Raw genomic sequence first — 11,176 nt, forward strand, 5'->3', positions numbered from 1 at the left:
ACGCTGTGGGCCCTGGCGGAACCGCATCCCATCCAGGTATCAGCCCCTTTTCCTGTCTCGGGCCATATGTTTCTGCTATTTCTGTCAGTAAAATCACATTTACAACAACCACTGCCTGTTGTTTACAGAAGTTTAAGCTCCTCTGATACATTCCTGCTTATGTTTGCATGCTTTTTCAGCCCCATAGATAATACATGAGCTTGCTTGCTTTTTTTTTTCTTAACGAAGGGGAGATGCTGCCATATGCATGGAAGAATAAACGAAGACCTAAACTGACAGCACCATCTGCCAAACACAGTTGACGTCAAGAGAATGGCCCCCGCTCAACATTTTGCCCGGCTCTCAGGAGGATGCCACATTGTCATCAGTGCTAATACTAAATATTAATAATTTGTTGACCCCAAAGTGTTTAGAAATCACTGATGCAGACACATATTGCCCTTCTGAATGGCATATGCAGATGTCAGGTGAGCACCACCGGACTGCGCGGCTCAGTGTGCATATGCGTATGCATGTGTGTGTGTGTGTGTGTGTGTATGAGGGAGTGTGCGGTGTTTTCCAGGAGCTCAGAGACTAGACAACTTCCACCAGGACTGTCATGAATATTGCATTGTTCCACACCCACATTGCTCCTCCTCTCTGTCTCTCTCTCTCTCTCTCTCTCTCTCTCTCTCTCACACACACACACACCCATCCAAGAGACAAGCTTAAGGTGTCGCAATAAACCATTTATTGCAGCTAAATGAGTCACTCACAACAATTGTGCATTGATGCTATTTAAAGCTAGTGAGAAAGTCACAAAAATTAATACAACAATGCAGATATTTTGTGTAAAATAATTAACATCAATATTACAGTGGGTATACTAAAGACCAAATATGGTCAAATTGTAGCCTTTCCAACAAATAAAAACGTTATGATTGCTTTACTGCTAAACTTTTACAGTATTTTTTTTGTTTCTTTTAAGTAGCATCTGTATTTCAATCCGGTGGTAAGCTCAATTCTGTAATTGCAAATGTTTATATAAAGTTACTGCAAATTTAAATGCCTCCATGCCGTTAACAGCCTCAGATTTAAAAAACAGTGACACTGGTAATCGTTCCTGATGGACTTCTCAGACCTGACATATTTCTCCAGACACTAGATGCATTTCACCTTGGCATCTGCTGTGATCGCTTCTGTTTTCCTCCCATACGTCTTTATTAGTTTGTAACTGATGGGGACACCGCAGGATGTCACTTGATGAGAGGCACCATGTCAGTGAGACTGATTTATTCCCAGCATTTGCTCTGCGGCCGTGCCAACTGACCCAGTCCAACCCGCGCTCCCCACGGCAGTCCCTCCACACACACACACACACACACACACACCATAACATCTTGGAGTGCTCCTGCTTACCCTCAGAATAGGACCCATACCGACCAAGGTGCGGTAACTTTATATGTAAAGCATCCCCCGAGTCATTTCACAGATATCCGATTGAATTTCGCCTGAGATGCGAGTTGATGATGCAATGAGTGATTTCGCATGCCGTCAGCATAAGACAGTTTCTGCTGACGTTTTGACCATGAGTTATAGCAGTACGAACAACCAGACACTTTTGCATTAATCCTCAGATCACAAGTCGGTTCATATGGACAGCGAGTTTCAGATGTTTGACAGAATATAGTGGATGGCAAAGCTACCATCTCAGGGATAATATGGAGTGGACGGCTAACATCACGCTTAGATCATGTTGCTAAAATCTTTTGAGTGCTGTTAAAGTCTTTACACAGCGATAGTGAATGCTAGACCAAATATCATTTTTAATTGACAGAGGGCGCTGGAGTAAAAGATCCTTTTCCATTTTATTTGACTCCTACCTTTTTCGTTGAAAACCAGCTGTGCTGGATACTAAAATTCTGCGCTAGTAGACCACCAAATAGGGAACAATCTGATTGGCATACTATAATAATGTGTCATCTCTTAAGAATTCACACACAGCATTGATCATACTTTTGAACTTGGAGACGTTTAAGCCGCCACCGCCATCAACGGTTATTGACCAAAAGTACCTATAAAATCATATGCTTCCATATAAAATATCTCAGAACTTTAACTCAGTTTTAAATGTTTTATAGGAAAATCTATACACCTATACTTGCTCTACTGTCTTGTATCTTTTATCAAGACTAACAATTCATATATTTTTCACTTAAGGTTCATTTCAGAGAGGATATCCGTGCTGTGAAAGTCTTGGTAGCTGAGTTGAGTTTGGCAGGAAACCTTGGCTGTCACTGTTCAGGAAGCAACAGCTCTATTACCCAGCTAACATAAGCTTTCTGGGCGTTTATACAGTCCCCCCATTGACTGCGGCGAGTCAGAGGGCTGAAATGCATTTGTTGGCAGGCAGCAGTGGCAGACACAAAAGCACGGGTGGGTGTCAGCTTTTAATTGTAACTGTCTTGCAGAATGGGTGTTGTTTTAATATCCTGTATAGATTTTTATGTAATACACTTACTTGTGCAAGGCAGCCCCGAGCAAGAATCAATTCAGCCCAAAGGATCCCGTCCTCCTCCCCTTTTGTTAAAAGCCAATCTTGTTTTAATGATGCATGAAGAAATATTCAAGCATTGACATTTCACTGTCAGGTTTCTTTAGAAAAATCAATTAAGATAATACAGCTTTGACCCAGTTATCCAGTTAATGCTTATTAGGGATGTAATATGATTTACTGTCAGCATTTATAATTCTTTGCATCTCATCCCATTAGCCCTGTGACTGTTTCATAGAGCGCCGTACAATGGTCACTTCTAGGAAACTACAGTCTCTAGGAGCTGATAAAATGGAGTGGAAAGGAGTAATGACATTGATTGGGATTGGTGGGCAGGTTAAATGCAAGCCCCTGAGGCATTCTCTCTCTCTCTCTCTCTTTCGCTTTCACCCTGTCTTCTGTCTCCTGTCTTTTCTTTTTCCACCAACCGTAACATGATAGAGTGCCGAATACTGCCCAGCTTCAAAATTACGCATTTGTCAGTATCATAGGAATCCAACAGGGACATTTATTGTCATTTATCTGAGTTACCATAATTATCTACATTAGCTACCTGTCTTGCCAAGATATTTAACTCAGGGACTTTATTAGATTCAGTACATCTTTCCACACTGTCCCTGACTATACATGCCTCAGCAAACTCTGTAACAAAAATTCCTATGATCAAAAATTTTAATGCAGGGTTTTCACTACCTCATATTTATCTTGACCTGGATATGTAACATCCATCAATAGTGACGAATCCTTGGAGAAGTGAAGATTTACTGTACTTCAGCGATTAAATCCAACATGCAAAGAACTGATGTCTAACTGAAACAAGACAATAGGACACATGGATCAAATCATTCACCAACTGTGAGAAAAAAAAGAAAAGAAAAAACAACTTTCATCCAAACGTTAAATTATTCATAGAAAAGACATTAAAAGTGAAGAGAAATAAACACCCTACTAAATTAGTATCGCTGTGCACAGCAGGAACAAAAAAGCACTGTGTTCTGGGGGGCACTGTCGAAGATCACCGATGTCTCCATAACAGAAAATGTTAAACCTGTTTTACATTGTTAAAAGCTTCCTCTCCTCGCTTGAAGCGCCGACATTCTGTGTTGTAAGAACTAATTGTCGCGTTGGAAGGAGGAAGTCGGGCTTTGAGTCGCTGTTTCTGAACCCTGTTCAACTTTGTGGCATTTCAAATCTGACAACAGTGAACTGAGAGAGCTGCGACGTCACCGCTCTCAACATTAAAGGAATGGCATTGCGCTGACATCTGGGGCTGCTGGAACAGGAAATATTTAGAGTGCACTGGAATTCATTCACAGGGTTTCTGTTTCAGGGTTACTGTTTGCTATTAATATATTTCCAATCAATTACACGTTTTGAGAATTAACATATTGTACGTGTGTGTCTGTATCTCACATGGTTGTTTGCATTTGTGTGTGCCATTTGAACATTTCTCTCAATGCACCTGTACAAATATATGTGCAGGCCAAAGTATGTGTATCTACTTAAAGTGTGTAAGTGTCCAGTGTGTGTTTTTTTGTGTGTTCTTTAATGCAGTGCTGCTAATGCCTGTACTGCCTGCTATCATCTCTCTAAAGGTCAGGGGTTAAGTGTCAGGAAAAGTGACACTGACTAACTTTGCCCTTTAAAATATTTTGAGGAAAGGAGGAAACACTAAATGAGGGCTGGTTATTGTCAGCTCAAAATTAAAATGTGCCTCAGATTAATTTTAATTTAATATATTTTGGTGTAGGAGATTGTAAAATCAAAAGAAATGAACCCAGTGTTTGCCTTTTGTAATACATGTTTAAACCTTTATATAACAACTATAAAATCTGTGCAGTATGCTGCAAAGTAATTGATTTTCTCAACAAAAAGGACATATATACCGTAGAGAATTGTATAGCCTACAAAGCTGTTGCTAATTGTGGTGTTTTAGAGACAAAACAAACTAAAAAAGGCTGTGGCAAAGTGTACAAAGGGTGCCTGTTGTTTTCATTTAAGATACACAAACTCAATTACAATGCTTACAACCAAGGAATATGAAACTTGCATATTTTAACCAACCTGTGTGAGTGAATCCCTAAACACACTCCGCTTTAAACCAACTCCTGTTTCACTGCTGCTTTGTCTTTTGCTTTACTTCTGCAGTCATAAGCCAAAAAAAAAAAAAAAAGCCCACATCCCTCCCTACCTACCTAAATGCATATCGGCAATCCACTGACACAAAGGCATCATCTGCCTGTGTGTACAGAGCAGCAGCAGCCACTTTGGATCCTGAATCTCAATGGGCTCATAGTGCCTCCGACGCCCATCTGTTCCAAGCCAGCCAGCGAGCCACTAAGCAGCAAACTTTGATCCCCATGTAGATTTTTTCCAAACCCATCCGGATTTGCCTGCCCCTTAAGAGCCATTGTGAGGCTGCCCTGGAGTACAAATTCTAGATTCATTATGAGTGTGGGCGGCAACCTTTGTATTCCCCAAAGCACAGATGTATGCAGACAACATATTGCTATTTGGTAGCATAAAAGCCTAACCCATTGTTCATTGTTGGTTCATATATCACAAGTAGCTCTCTAATGCAGAAAGAACATTTGCAATGAAATACTTGCGGTTAACATTAACTATTAAAGATGTACTTTTTTTCCAACATCACTCATACTTGACCTTAACACCTATTTGTTTTATCTTTTCATGTTGGTTTATTGGAGAAAGCTTCAATTAGACCATTGTTTAATCCACAGATGACTACATGCTTTCAGTACATTCTACATTTGATCAGGGGCATCTTTAATTTATATACATACATACATACATATATATATATATATATATATATATATATATATACAAACACAACATACCTTCCTGTGGCTTTATATAAATGCAATATTTTAAAAGATCTTTGAGTTCAAATGTTAGGTTACCTGTGTGTGGGGGGGTGTTTGTATACCTTCCTTTGCAGAAATAGAAAAAAAAAAAAACTTGTCAAAATTATCATATAGAAAATGTGGGTGGCCAATAGGTGACAGGCAGGCATTAATTCTAAAAACACGTAATTATGCAGAAGAATGTTGACTGATGAAAAAAAAAAAAAAAAAACTTGCATGGTGACACCTCCACATTTTTTTCTTTTTTTTTCCGTTTTTAGAGACATGGCAGCGACATTAGCATTGGTCATTAGTGGCAGACACATCCATGGAGTGTCGAATACAGAGGCTCATACGCAGACCCTATTTGGTTACCTGTGTGACAGGCTTGTTCAGGACACCAGAAACAGCTGTCCTGGCCTGTGTGAGCCGAAATAATTAGGCCTGTCATCTCAGTGCTCTGATTTCCCCTTCAGCCCGCTCCACAAAATGCTAATATTTTGCTTTCATTGTCACATTCACCTTGACACGGATATTGCCTTGGCGCATAACTGGATGAGATGACTCTAAATTTGCATTGTTCGTTCTAATAAATTTGCTTCCTCTGTACCTCATGGCAGGACCCATCAGATAAAGTCTCCCGGAGTGTCATCAATCATGGCCCAGGCTGACAGACGGCTTTCGCCTTCATTTGTTACATAGAGGAACATGCTTAATTATTTGTACTGTAATTAGTTGGGAAAATGTCAGGAAATGTCAACTCTCTGTTCGCTGTGGAAGGGCTCTGCTTGAAAGCCACAATGACTGAAGTGTCATTAATGCCACGTAACAAGACGAGGATCAGCTGGGGGAAGGGGGGTGGGGGGTGGGGTGGGGGGCTTCTTAGAATGTAATCATGGAGAGAGTTAGAGGGAGACACAAATCAGCCGTGCTAGCTAGCATGATGGGCATCTTATTAGCCAAGCAGCCAGCCTGCTGCATTTTTCAACCACATCTTGTTTCCCTCCGCTTTTCTCACACTGGCACGAAATAAAGGCAGCAAGTGGGGAAAAGAAATGAAGTCAAGTAAACAATTCCGGCTTCCCACTCGCTGTCAAACCGGCCGTACTTTGCTATGTTATATTGCCTGTCATAAACAGGCATTATGCCAAATACAAAAACAATGGAGAGGCTTCTCACTTGAGCCCTCCTTGCTAAAGCAGAACTTTTACAATGCAATTAATAGCAAGTCAAACTGTTCCCACAGAAATGTTATCATCTGAGTAGTTAACAGGGTGATTATCTGTCAACACAATAACAGCTTTGGTCTTTTCCCCTGAAGCCAAGCCCATAATTTCATCACATTTCCTTCCTTTAATTATACAAAATAATTATTTATTGCAAAATTAGAGGACAAAGTCATTAAATAACCTTCACAGCATATTATATCACTGCTAATTATTGCATTCAGCTGCTAGCATCTGTGAAATACATATTTTAGTGCCTATTTGTTTTAGCGACAATTGGCTAATGTGTGTGGACAGGCCACTTGAACACTTATCCAAAAGGCAAGGTAATTTACACTTGTTTGAAAAGGGGAGGGGGAGACAAAGGCAAAAGGGAAATAGGGATCCCATAAGGGACATCTTTTGTTTTGGAGGAAAATATGTAGCATTATGAGGTCCCAAGGGGGTTTCAGTGGCCATTCGTCTTTTCAAGGCCTCGCAGTGGGAGCGTGGCAGAGCAAGGCTCAGCCCGCTACCTTGCCCACCGACAGGCACTGATGGTCATCCAAGAAGCTCCTTAATTAGCCTGCAATCTGGCAACGACCCGTGTTCCTGAGATGTGGCAGCCCTGTTTAAATATGATGCCAGATGCAGTCCCACCTTCAGCATGTCATCTCATTGTCCTCGGAAGCCAGGGGGAGAGAGAGAAAAGGAAAAAGAGGGAGCACAACATCCCACAACGCAGCATGTGTTGTGCTTATTCTCCTTTCCTTGTTTCTGTTTTGCTTTCTGTCTTTCAGTGAGCACTTCTTCTTCCTGCTCTGACACACCCAGCTGAGAGGGAGATATCGCAGGGAGACCTGAGGTGACCTCGACCTTGAGAAGCGATACAATTCCACATTCCACAGTCTTATAGAGAGATACTGGAGTGGATGCAGACATATATGCATATGCATGTTGCCTTACACAAACAGTACGAGAATGAGCCACACATGCAGACATGCAAGTGCATTTTGATCTACAGTACATTGTCTACTTGACATGTTTAAGATAATAAATATTACATGTGCATATGCAAGCAGCTTATATAGCACCACTGGATTTAACCCGGTAGCTTAGGCACATTTCTGCACCTCAGACCACTCTGTAGTGCTGACACTCTGTGAATAAAGTATCTAAAACTGGAAAAACCATATTGAGAAAACCCATTAAATCCAACTGAGTTTGACCTCCTTTTATACAGACACACAGTACAGTACTTGATATTAGACTAATCTGTGATTCAATATGTAGAGCAAGAGCAGGCATTATCTAAAATGGTGTAAACATGTCCCAGAGCCGTCTAAGATTCCCTTCTTATAATAGTTTTATTTAAGAACATATAAATACTGGATATGCTGTAATACTAACAGCAGCCTGTGTTCAGCTTGTTTGCTCGTGTGCTTCTTCTAGGATTTAGGCCGTCACAGCACACAACTTTGTGTTGCTGCGCTCATAGTTAATGTGGATAAGCTCAGAGGACCGAAGACTTTTTATAGGCTAGTCAGTGGAACTCTTTCATGCCATATCTTTGGCTTTTTCCAAGTCCACTCATGCTGCATCTGCTTTACAAATCTGAGCTTTTGATTTAACAAATAATTCCTTTTAGAGATTAGGGACAGGAAAAGTATAGATATACATATTGCATACCGCTGACTAATGCCTGGGTAATTAATCAGTTGTGTAGTCAAAGTGAGCCAACAGCCAACAGCTTGGGTTTGGAAGTACTATTTATTTATTTATTTTCTAGATAAGGCCAGTGTTATTTAACAAAAAGAATTAAAAAAAAAAAAAAAAAAAAACTGTTGAACTGTTATATCACAAGTGCTCATACTTTATGTGGTTTTTGATCACCACGTTATGTTGAATATCACCTTCACTTGGATTTGGATATCTATGTAAATTGCCCATATATCATCCATATATCACTGAGATTTATCAACAGGGACAAATGGCATCAACTTGAATGCAAAGTTTATATCTGGGAACCTTATTCATTTGTTGCAGCCTGTATGGAGAGGGGAGATAATCTAATCAATTTTCAGAGGAAAAAAAAAAAAAGATTCAAAAACAAAAGAGAGAGGTGGGGGATCGAATATAACATTAAGGAACATTGAGAAATATCCAATTGTCTGAGGAAATGTAAAATGCCAAAGCCTCTTAGAACATTGTAAGTCTTTATTCAGTAATACATTATCATGCATATTTCAAACAGGAAGATTACCAAAACGGAATTGTGTGTCTTTCTGTTGTATGTCTTTATAATTACACCTTGAAGCCATAGCTGATGTTTTTTCCTCTCCTTTTTCCTCCATATTCATGAAAAGCAGACTTGTAATTTGATAAAGAGAAGCTTGTGTTCTCAACTTCATTCAAACGGCATCATGGCGCTGTATTAAAGTGGGCATCTGTGTTCTCGCAGCATTAATCTCTTCAAGCACATTCCAGCTGCTGTGATGTGCGAGAGGGAGATAAGTCTTAAACAGTCTAAAGCTAAGCAAACCAGACAACTCTATTATTGGCTTCATAATTGCTTAATTAAACTTTTGTCACTAATCATTATGAGGGCAATAGAGCTGTTATACAGGCTTTCTGTCGAGCAGGAAAAAAAAAATCAATAAACTGTGTTGGGGAGCTGATCCCCCCCACGTCTCTCTCTCTCTCTCTCTCTCCCTCTCTCTCTCTCTCTCTCTCTCTCCCTCCCTCCCTCCCTCACTCTTTTTGTCCTCCGCAAATGAAATTCATTGCTGCCGGTTAGTGATCTGTAGGTCTGGAGCTCGACTGATATGAGCTGCCATCACCATTTGAATTGAGGGGTATTCAGTAGCACATGAATATGAACAAATGGCAAACATAAATCTCTTGCATGAAGTACACCTTCTATCCCTTTATTATGGAACAATTGACCCATCTAAAATGAATTCTAATGCCAGGGAAAGCATTTAGATTTAAATTACACCGTGGGTCCCCTGGACCTGAGAGATGACGGCATAAAAAAGATTAATATGCTAATTATTTTTTCCTCCCCTCTCTTTATTCCTCTTTTCGACATTTGCGTAGGGTTATTGTGAGCCTTGTAAATAAGATGACTGTTTTGTCAAGGAATGACTGTGAGGTTCCTTTCCGTAAAGTATGCTTTAGATCATGACATGCATCTAGCTGTGGCATTATCTTTATTGTTTTTTTATTAGCCAGTGGATTTTTTTTTTTTTTACCTTCTTGAAGCCCTTCATAAAATGTGTGTTTAGATGTGTGTGCTCAATATACAAATAATTATTTTCTTACTGCTGACCCAGAAAGTCCATCAGATGCAAAAAGAATATGATGCAGATGCAGGTTGCAGGTCTCTCTCTCTCTCTCTCTCTCTCTCTCTCTTGTTCCCTCTCTCTTTCTGAAATGTTTAGCATCCCTCCAGAGCAGTCAGAAGCACCCTTAGATGGGCCATTACAGGGGCCACTGTTCAGTCCAAGGTTCTGCCAAACGATCACAGTTTAAATTATGTTGTGTTTCATATCCTTTAATTGGCCTGGCTTTGAAAATCCAACTTTTAGCTTTGAATGCGTTGCCATAGGCAGCCAACTGGCAAGAGCGCAATAGGGGCAAAAGCCTCATTTCATAATTTGTAGGCACTTTAAAGTTGGCTAAGCCTCTGCAGCAAATTGAAAAGTGTCCAAAATGTAAGAAGGGAAAAGGGCTTTTTGACTGTGCATCACCATGAGAATACTTGACAACATGGTGCAATATGCCTTATCTTGCACTTATTGCAAGCATTATGTATCGAGAAACCTCGGCTAACTTACAAGCCTTTATCATGCTTTTTTTTTTTTTAAATATGACATAGTGACTGCATTAAACCAGGATGTAATTTCATACTGCGGCTGTAAGTCAAACAAAGTTACACCAGAAGTCATTTATTGGTGGTGGAAACACCAGTGGCCCCATGTCCACTCACGTAAACATCACAATGCTCATGCAAAGGATATCATCCCTGTAGAATGTGATATTTTAGCGAGATTGGACCAGACTGGTTATACTGGCCAATAGGAAACAAGAAATGGACTAGAAGTGGGTTAAACAAAAGCAGGTATGAAAGATCTAAAGGCTGTCCATACATTTTTAAAATAAATAAATCTTTTCAGGGAAAGAAACACTGTCACTTTTTTATCATCCAGGACACGAGTGTGCATTTTACATGATACAACAAGAGCTAGCGTTCCACTCAGGCAAGTAGACAGCAGACGCCAGACTGTCAACAGTTACAGCCCACACTGAAGGCTCCTCCCCTAACATGAACTATATGGAAACTTCATTGCTTTAACAAAGATAGTGGACATCATCTTATGTAGTCTGGTAATATGTACAAAAATGATACAGAAAGTGTCTATTTTAAAAGATAAAGAAATGGATCTTGTATTCAAAATGTTCTGGAAAACAATCACAACCTAATACTCAAAAACATCTTGTAGCTTTTAATGACTTTACTCCGGAACACCAATTATTGTATTGCAAAACTCATAATGAGAAATATTAAT

This window comes from Lates calcarifer, linkage group LG15, assembly GCF_001640805.2.
Source record: "Lates calcarifer isolate ASB-BC8 linkage group LG15, TLL_Latcal_v3, whole genome shotgun sequence".
Lineage (NCBI taxonomy): Eukaryota > Metazoa > Chordata > Actinopteri > Centropomidae > Lates > Lates calcarifer.